Consider the following 10,578-nt stretch of genomic DNA (forward strand, 5'->3'; position numbering starts at 1 on the left):
GATACGGGAATTGTATCTAAAATATGTAAAGAACTCTTATAACTCAGTAACAAGCCAAATAACCCAACTTTAAAAACAGACAAAAGATAGGAAAAGACATTTTTTCCAAAGAAGATAAATAAACGGTCAATAAATAAGCATGTGAAATGATGCTTAACATAGTCACTAGGAAAATGCAAATCAAAACAACAATGACACCACTTCACACTCGCCAGGACATCTAAAATAAAAAAGACAAATAACAAGTGTTGGTGAAGATGTAGAGAAATCTGAAATCTCTTACACTGCCGATAGGAATGTAAATGTCCCAGCTGCTCTGAAAAACAGCCTGGCAGGTCCTTAAAATGTTAAACATAGAGTTACCAATGATCCAGCTGTATATACAACTGATATAAAAACAGGTTTTCACAAAAACTTCTACAGGAGTGTTCACAGCAGCATTATTCATAATATCCCGAAAGAAGAAACAACCCAAGGTCCATCGACTGATAAGCACAGAAACAAAATGTGGTCTCCCCACACACAACTATTACCTGCCTATCAAAAGGAGCTGCTGAGACAGGCTACAACGGGGATGAACCCTGAGAACATGATGCTGCGTGAATGCAATCAGCTGCAAAAGACTACACGCTGTATGATTCCATCTGTATGAAATTTTCAAAGCAGCAAATTGATAGAGACAGAAAATAGATTGATGACTCCCTAGGGTTGGGGGAGGGGGGAATGGGAAGTGACAGCTAATGGGTACACAGTTTCTTTTCTTTTCAGGATGATGAAAATGGTCTAAAAGTAGAAAGTGATGAGCACTGTAAAACTCTTGAATATACTAAAAATAACTGAAATGTACAGTTTAAGATGGTGAATATAATATCTGAATCACATCTCAATAAAGCTATTATATAAAAAAGCAAATTATAAAATGGTTATTTATTATATAGAATAATTCCGTCTTTATAAAAAGAAAATATACGTATGTCCCAAAGGTGGCTCCGAAGAGCACACACAGCAGTGACTCGAGTGCAGGGCTGTGTTGACGCTTTTAGCTTTTGATATGCCTATTAAAACAATTTTCTTGTAATTGAATGGCATTCCCATTTTAATAAAAGGGTTTTTTTTTAGTTTTAAAAAGGTAGTTTTTTTAGAAACTAAATATTATTTAAGTATGTCTCTATTTTCATAAAAATGCATGATTATGCCTCCAAGAGGGACGAATGATATACACCAAAACGTTAACAGGGGTGAGGCAACGGGAAATGTTTGTGTTTTCTAAATATTCTACCATGAACACACTGGCTTTTTTAAAATAAACAAACAAGACATTCTCTCCCTCTTGTGCGTACACACGCCCGTGTGTGCACACACACGCCTGTTCCAAGGACACTGAAATCCCGGTGTGAGGGCAGCACAGCTCTTGGGAAGCCAGCAAGGCGGGGTACGAGCAGAAGCTGGCCACCTGGGTGACCCCTGAAGTGAAGTCCGCAGGATCCGTGTGCCTTGCTGACAGCAATGGGGCCAATCTCTCAGACCAGGTGTCCTGGGGACAGGGGAGACTGAGTCACACAACCCCACTAAGGGTGGTGGCTATGTCCCAAGACCACGGTCACTCTCAAACCCCAGCAGGGCGGGGTGGGGCCCCGGTCCCCAGGCCTGGGCAGAGCTCCGCAGGGACCGATGGCGCTGGTGCAAACGAGGCCCTTCTGATGGGCTTGGTTCTGGGAGGCAACTGCCCGCCACTTGGCTGCAGCAGCGCCCTCTTCGTGACGCAAGTCCGTCTGAGCAACTCCGGATGACGCTGAGAACCAACTCGGGGTCTGCATGGATGAAGGCCTCGTCACCTTCGTCCTCTGAGACCAGGGTTCTGACTCTGCAAAATCCAGTCCCTGCTGCTGAGGCTTTGGGGTCCGTCGAGAGCGCCCGCATTTGTGCAGAGGAGACCCTCCTCCCCGTCCCCATGCAGACAGCAGCGGCAGGGGGGCTCCAGGGAGCAGAGGACACAGAGGGCAGGCGCCCCCCAGCTGTCTGTCGGGCGTGCTTCCCTCCGCCGCAAGGTACAAAGTGTGTAACGGACGGGCCTGGAACCTCGCAGAGTGACCTAAGTGCGTCCACGCTGAACAAAAGACTGGACGACTACACACCTAAATGCTGATCGTGGGGTCACGGGGAAACTGCCTCTACTCTACCCTTCACGCATTCTCTCTGGGAACACACCCATAAAGTTCGGACCCCTCCACCCGGCTTTCTCCTTAGTCTGGAGATGAGTGACCGTAAAGGTTCTGTCCTCAGAGCTGTTCTGTTCTTGGGGATGAAAATGTCTCCCGGCGTCAGGGCCCCTTTTCCACATCCATTCCTCAAAGAACAGCACCACGCCCGGGGCGCTGACCATACAGTCCACAAAACCGAGGCTTCCACGCGGAAGTTTCACGCTGAAACACAATTGCCGACTTCAGAAAGACTTTCTGCCTTCCTCGAGATCCTCCCAGATGCCTCAGTTTATGGGATCACTGGGAGTTCACAAATGTCTGCTGCTGATCAGAAAATGTCGACAGGCATGAAAAGCACACCAACGAATCTTCAGCCTTAAACCAGGACTTCTGGACCCTTCCGCAAACTAACGCCACAGCCAGCGGCCTCCTAAGCATTACAGTCGCTTCTGAAGAACCAGTTTATGGTTCTGGAGAGCAGGCCTCAGAAGAAAATGAATACTTATCTTAATTTCTGACAATTAACTATAATTATGACACTGATATTCTCTTACTCAAAAGCTTTTGACGGTTCACGACTCGCTTCAGAATTGAGTTCAAACTTGCTGCTATTGAAGCTGAGCCATGCTCTTCGCCCCTCCTCCCAGTCCCCACCCTGAGCCCCAGCCACAGCCCCAGCCACAGCCCACTGTGCTGTTTGATTAACAGCACCTGTGTGCCCTCCCGCAAAAACTCCCCTACTCTCACCCCCGCTGCCCTGAAGATCAAAATGTTATCCTGCAAAATGCCAGCTTGAATTTCAGCTTTTGTAAGGCATTTCCTAATCCCTTCAACCAAGAGTCAGCAAACTTTTTTCCTATAAATGGCCAGATAACACACATTTCAGGGCTGCATGGACCACGGATGGTCTCTGTTACACAGGCTTCTCCGCTCATTTTTAGGCCGTAGTTTGCCAACCTACTTTAAACATCATCGCTCGCACAGCGCTCTGTGTCCGGTCCTACGAGGCACCTGCCTGTCACTACAGGATCACTAACATGCTTACTCTGTCACACCGTCAGCACTTTTCTGCCTGGTCTAATAGTTCACCCCATGCACACCTGCCCCTCCTCCCACTACACGTCCTGTGAAGGCGAGAAAAATCTTTTTCTAACGCCCCCATCACCTACTATGCAATACTCAGACATACGGAGTGCTTCGTCCATGAATCTTTTAAACTGATCACTTTCAAGTAGAGTGTGTTGAATTTTAAATTGCTTACTTAAGCACTTTCCATCCCAGGTAGCTAAAGACGTTGTTTTGGGGAAAGCAGATTTCTAATGAGCATCTGAACATCAAGCCATCAAGCCGTCTGCAGTTAGACAGCTGAACTCCTCGGTTTAATTTCCATTAGATGAACTTCCAAGCCAAACCGAGGTTTCCCTTCAAAGATTGGTTCCTGTCTACAAAGGTTTTTTTTTTTTTTTTTTAATTCTATGCTGTAAAAGATTTTATTATAAAATCTAAAAATGACCCTCGTGTAGTCTACATACCACCTCCAGGATATTCAAGCTTAAATAAACTCTCAATCTTGTCAACAGGTGCAAAACAAAAATTGAGACTAGGACTCAAATTTTCTAGAAACAACAATCAGCCGTTAGAGGATGCATTTTCCCTCATTATAAAACACATCTGCAGTATGTCCAGCTTATTACTTCTTGTAAAAAGGCTCTGTGTCTGGGATCCACTTGCTAGTCAGATTCAGAAGTTTGTCACCAACAAATCATCTGAAATAACTTTTCAGACGTTTCCTTTCTCAGAGGCCACCTGGGAGTCCCTCCAACTCCTGACCGCTATGGGACTTCTTTTATATTCATTTTCCATTTGGAAACTTAAGAATTCTCCACCATCAGCCTGTGGCAAATAAGGGACAAGGCCAAACAAACCCCTGGTGCCCACTTCCTGCTCATCCAAAAAATGGAGCCAAATAAATACACTATTACTTGATAAGGACACCTGGGGCAGGCATTCTTTCCTGCCTGGCGAAGCAAAACTTCGTTAATGTCAGACATGTCTGAAGGACCAGCAGAGCACGCAAGCACAGACCCGGGACGCCCTCCCAGCACCGGCTTGCACGCTGGGGTAATCACGCCAGAGCCGTGGCACGACTTTTCTGTTCCCTTTTCTGTGCTGAGAAAGACCTACTAAGTGGCCGTGCTTTACTTCAAAAGCTTACTAAGGAAGTCAGCACATGGTTATAGTTCTGTGCTCTGTGGAATCGGTGGGATGTAAGCCAGTGGTAGGGATCAGAGAACTCCCCAGAATGTGCAGGCACTGCCCCCACCACAGACACACTCTCACACACACACAAACACACAAACAGCCCACTGTCTCAGCTCTTTTAATACTCCAAAAGGTGAGGAAAAAATAAAACCGACAGAAAAATCCCCTATGCAAAAACCCCAACTCTGCAGGAGGGAGGGCGGGTCCCTGTGAATCATCCGCCCCGCTCCGAGTGGCGAGTGGTGAGTGGCGCAGGTGAGCGATTTCTCACCTAAAGATGGCCAGCACCTAAAGAGGGACACAGCATTGCAGGAAACAGGCGACAGGAGCCCAGAGAGGAGGACGGGAAGACAGGCCCTGGGGCCACCGGAGGAAGACGGACCCTGAGGCGCAGGCAGGGCAGGGGGAGCCCAGGGCAGGATGGCCACTGCGTGTGGGCGGGCCTCTCTGGGAAGAGTGTCTGGTGAGGAGGGCGCATTTCCCGAGCGCAGCGGGGAGCCACTGACTGGTTTTGAGGGAAGGAAGGAGGCAAGCTAGGTTTCTAAAAGGCCTCTGCAGCTGTGTGGAGAAGGGCCGGCAGTGACCTGCAGGGAGGCGGACAGACAAGTCAGGGGCCGCCAATGGGCAAGAGGCCTGGCCCCGGCTGGGGACCAGGGATGTGGGGAAAGGTGAGATGCAAGACTGACAGCCATGGACAGGGAAGTGGGAGGGAAGTGGGGGTCAAGGGATGCACCCCAGTCTTCTGGCTTAAGCCTGGGGGTGGGGGCAGGAAGGAATCAAGAGTCCACTGGGGACAGACTCGGTGACATCTAGGTGAAAACACCAGGTAGTCGCAGTCCTGTCTGGTCACTCCATCTGGGGCACACGACAAAATGCCTATTCCTCCTGCAAGTCCTGGTCAATGAGCCCCCAGACCAGCTGTGAGAGATCCCGCTCAATCCTGCAACTGGCATGTGGACTTCCCCAACCCGCCTCACAGCGCAGGCGCCATGGCAACGGGAGCTGCCTGCGTTGTTTCTTGCTGTGTCCTTGGCACTTAGGATGGTGCCTGGCACACACCGAAGACCCGATCGACAGTTAAATAAACACACAGGGCTAAAGCTAAAGCTCAGAGAGTTATGGGTTAAAGGCATAAACCTGGGGAACTTGGGAACCACAGCTGGAAAATTATTTTATTTCTAATGGTACCTACTCAAAAATTCCCATTCTGCCAACCAAAGTTTCCATTTAAATTATGGTTTCTTAGGAAGGGTTTATCCAAACCGGCTTGACGGGCACCTGGGCTTCTGTCCCAGGCCCCGTGAACTCTCAGTTCCTTCTGCTCATCTCAATCACACTCATAGTAGAACCTCACTGCATCGAAAACACTTTTTCATCTTTAAGATCTCATTTAATGGCTGAGTTTTGTAGAAAGCATCTCGCCTTACAAAACTATTAAACCTTAACAGTCACACCTTCACTGGAAATCAAGAAAAGAACATCCGTGACCTCGCACGCCAGGGTTTCTCAACCTCCGCGCCACCGACGTTCGGGGGCCACATAATTCTTTGTCGTGGGGGGACGTCCTGGGCATTGCAGGGTGCTCCCACAGCGCCGGCCTGTGCTCACTAGACACCAGCAGCACCTCCCAGCGAGATTCCAGACATTGCCAAGTGTCCCCTGGGGGACAAAACTGCCCCTGCTCCTTGAGAACAACAAACTAGATCAAGTGGTTTTTTCTTATTACTAACATAACCAAGGAAACGGGGATCAAATTCTGTTAAATTCTAAATGCTCACTGAAAACCACTGGCCCAAGTCACATCCTCTAGTGAAACCGAAAGCAAAACAGGTACGTACGTGTACGTGTACGTGTACACACACACACACACACACACACACACACCCCGCCCCCGTCCTGGAGGGGTTCTGAGCCATGACATCAGGAAATGCTGACACTGCCTTTGGACAGCGCCTGAGTCTGAAGGTGAGACTCAAGGCCTGCCTCACGCTCCGGGTGGGGCACTCGGCACCCGGCCTCTCTATCCACACAGCGCAAAAATCCCCAAGCAAAGGCCGCTGCTGCCCAAGGCCCTTTAAGGCACACACAAACCGTGGCCCTGTGGGGCTGCTCCTACACGTGTACGCCTGGGGGGCCACCAAAGTGGCTAAATGCAGGTGGCTCCCTGGTTCCTCCTCCTCCCAGAAGGAGGAGCCAAGAGAACAGGCCCCGGGCAGGATTTATTTGCAGTCCAGTGGGGAGTCCCCACTCACGAGGTCTTCCACACCCTGGGACCCATGCACGAGAGAAGAGAAGAACTTCTAACCTGTGACTGTTTTTATGCACACTGCTCCCTCCAAAAAAGTTAATAATCTTACGGTTTAAATCATTATTTGAGACATCTACAGTATCAACTCCCACATGAGTCTGCCAGAGTCTGTGAGGTTTTAACGTTTTTCTCCCCATCTCAGAAGAGTATTTGCACACGAAGCATCCAGTCAGTCTCTCGGCCTTCCAAATGCCCCCCGATGGGACTGGTGATGACAGTGTCCAGATCAAAATTGTTAATAACAAGATCGAAACTAGTTACCGATCACCAAAATTATCCAAACCAAAAGGCACCAAACACACATGCAGAGCAAACACTCCCTCAAGGGCCAACAGGAAAGAAAACCGAGAACAAGTCATTACGAGGACAAGTCATTACGGGGTTCCAGCAGCGACCGTCAGTGCGGACGCCGCCCCGGCCGGCCACGGTCAGTCCCCTGTGCCCTCAGAGCGCGGCGCTATGAGCAACGAGCACTCTCTTGTCCTGGAGGGTCAATTCCGACACGCAGAAAGGTTTTTAGAGGTCTGTCATATTAGAACACATATTATATAGTAAAATGCAAAATTCATCTGAATTTCAGAACAAACAGGCCACGAAAAAAACCCCGTGTTAAGAACAGGCTACTTCAGAATGCTACGCCCTTGGCCCTCCGAAAGGGTCCAAGCGACACGTCCACTCTCCTGTCACTGGACGCAGGAGCTCACGGTGGCGACTCCGGGGCACGCTGATAACCGCTGCCCACTACCACATACCACCACCGGCCCAATTACCTTCCCAGCCAAGGCCACCACGGACTGAAGGCACGCTGACGAACACGCCAGGGAATCCAGGAGGTAAGTGTCCACAGAGAAAACTCAGCAAAGCGGGGAGGGGAGCTGTTTGTGAAGGCGCATGAGTGAACATACTGTTTCTCTGAATCTTGGGTCAATTTTTTTTAGCCAACTTCATGGGACCACCTCCTCCAAGTCTCCGGGGTACATGCATGCAGCTGTCATCAGACGCTTGCAGATGACCGGACGGAGGCTGGGAGACCACCTAGGGCTGCACTCCAGGGTGCACGCTGTAACCGCCGCCCAGCAGTGGCCAGGCGCCGTCCCGGGCCCACAGCCTCTGGGTGAAGAGGAGAGCGAGGCTCGGCGCCACCACGCCCAGAATCTACCACCTAACGTGCCCGGGCCCCGCCTGCCCACCCAGGGCCCGCCTCCCCTGAAGCGAGCAGGAGGCCAGGCCAGGGGCAGAGCGGCCTCTAACGCGCCCTGTCCCAGAGGCTGGAAACATTCCCAAACAGATACTTTAAGGAACTTTCCACAAGTTCTCCCTCTTGGACTAGTTTCTAAGCTCTGTGCCAGCAGGGACCGTTGTCATACACACTGTCCCCCTCCCCTGACATCTGGACCAGATACACGCAGGGAGTGGATTGATGAGGGATACCCAGTTGCAGACTCAATTCACTTCTGACTTACAGAAAACACTGAATTAACTGAAGAATAAAGTGTGCCACACCAAATACGAAGGTGCTGGGAAGACAAAGAACCCAACGGGCCTTTGGGAGGTAATTAGAAGCCCTAATAAAAAAAGACCAGAGAGCTTGCTTCCTGTCTCTCCCCTCATCATGTGGGGACAGTGATAAGGTGACCGCCTGCAAGCCAGGAAGACAGCCCACCCCGGGAAATGAACTGGCTGGCACCTTAATCTTGGACTTTCAGCCTCCAGAACTGTGAGTGGATTCCTGTTGTTTAAAGTCACACAATCGATGACATTCTGTTGTGACAGCCTGATCCGGCTCATACACGTTTCTTTCATAAAACATAACATTCCAGGTTGAAATAAGCGTCTGAACTTCCCGAGCACAGTGTCTCCCTTCGCAGTGCGCACACGCACACCTAGCAGGAACGGCAGCCGCGCCGTGCTTTACACAAGTTTGCTGAGCTAGACTGAATGTGGTCAGTGTTCATTTAAATGTCTCTGTCTTTATAAACGTAACACGAACACACACACGCACACAAACCAAACAGTGAGCGCCTAAATTTAGCCAGCACGCGGCAAGGAAACACATGCTGGACGGTGACTGCTCAGTGGACGTGTTCTCTACTCTTTTCTGGGCTGAAAAATGCAAGTTTCTTTAACCGTAAATACCACTTTTCATTTTCCTGGTGAATTCATTTTTTAAAGCTCATTATTTTATTTTCACAACAACCATGACACTATTATACCCACCTACCATGAACGGAGAGAGGAGTTTCAAAGGTTAAGTAACTCGCACAAGGTCACAGATTGGTGGGGCCGAGCCTGCTGGTCCCCAACTCCCACTTGAATCCTGTCCGTCCGTCACAAGGCTTCTGCTGGCAGGAGGCCACCAGCCCCTCTCCCCCAGCCTTCCAGCCCCGGGCTCGCCAGCAGTTCCTGTCCGTGCTTTCCGCCACTCCGCACGACTTAGGGACTTTTACAGCTGCAGGGGCACACTCCGGAGAACAGAAAGCCAAGCTTCAAGAGCCCTCACCTATTACATGCAGAATCGGGGCCTCTATGACGACACCTCAGTTCTTTTCAGGTAAACTATACCTTACTTATTTCACTCCAAGCATTGGTGACTAAAATCCGACACAGTCCCCCAGAACCCCAAGACAAAATTAAAAAGCAGTAGTAACTATCGTAATTCATCTCAACATAAAGAAACACCTGTTTTACATGAAGCAGGATACAGAGAGGAGGCAGGCAAAGGGAATGTCATCGACTCTGTGAAACGCCACTGCGCTCTTGGTCCCCTGGTCCTCCCTGCCCCGGTCACCCCTCCCCAGTCCTCAAGTCTCACGACACCTCGTCAGCCCCTATGCTGCTCACCCCTAGGCCACAGCCACCGCATGCAGGTAGAGAATCCGGAAGGTAACGGGGATGAAGAAGGTAAGCAGCTCACAAAGAAGCACCCCAAACACCTGCAGAAAGCAATTATTTTCTCCCTGCCAGCAAACTGCTGGAATTCGTAACGAGGGCAGAGTGAGGACGGGCACTCCTACACCAAAAAGTAAATATATGTGTAAAACTTTACTGCTGTTTGAGACCTCGGACCATCTAGACCAAAGGTTCCTGACCTCAGGCATGACAGGAAGGGATTCAGGAACTCCCAGGACACCCTGAATGTCCATGCATTTCATTCATCAGTCATTCCGACATATCTAAGTGGTTGACTCTCTTCATTCACGCCTACTTTGGACAGAAGGTCAGATGCCCAGGAGTGATGGGTATTTGGGAACCAAGGCAGGGTATGCTTAGGACACAGAGCACAGGGCAGCTCACGCTGTGGCCGGCCCCCAGGGGCGCTGGAACTGCAGCCCTGTACACAGGGCAGCCTGGGCGGGCGTAAGCAGAGGGCACTGTTCAGACGGCCACAGCTCCTGCCTCTCCACCCGCATCCATCCCAATGCCTGGGGCTCCGCTGGAGCCAAAGATGCAGGTTTCTTGTTTCCTGACTTAAATCCACTCCCCCACTCCCCATGACCACATCACATTTGCTCTGGCTCAAAACAGTGTTGCAACGGTCCGCTGAGACAGGCTGAAAGGCAAGGCTTACAGAAAAGGAGATTTCTGTGTCAGAGCTAATGCATCCACACTTCTGCACGTGCTGTCGAATCACCCCACACTTTTATACATAAACAGCCGTAACCTCATTCTAGTAAGTCTCTAGGGAATTTATCAGAATGATCTAAGGTGAAGAAAAAGAAATTTAGGATATGTAGGCTTACTAATATTTTCTCAATGAACTTTAAAAAAAAAAAGGAGAGAAATATAAGCTTAAACTCCACAATAGTG

General features: G+C 49.8%; 1 long non-coding RNA gene across 1 annotated transcript in view; it reads right to left on the reverse strand.

The window, feature by feature from the left end:
* Nucleotides 1-1,355: 1,355 nt before the first annotated feature.
* The window catches only part of LOC111746162, a 21,333-nt gene continuing 12,110 nt past the window's right edge, over nt 1,356-10,578 (reverse strand). Inside the window, exons 2-3 of the long non-coding RNA XR_002782985.1 lie at nt 5,736-5,741; nt 1,356-1,366 (exon numbers count right to left, since the gene is read on the reverse strand). This is a non-coding gene — a long non-coding RNA (uncharacterized LOC111746162). The remainder of the gene's footprint in view (nt 1,367-5,735; nt 5,742-10,578) is intronic.

The sequence above is a fragment of the Pteropus vampyrus genome, unplaced genomic scaffold, assembly GCF_000151845.1.
Source record: "Pteropus vampyrus isolate Shadow unplaced genomic scaffold, Pvam_2.0 Scaffold178, whole genome shotgun sequence".
Lineage (NCBI taxonomy): Eukaryota > Metazoa > Chordata > Mammalia > Chiroptera > Pteropodidae > Pteropus > Pteropus vampyrus.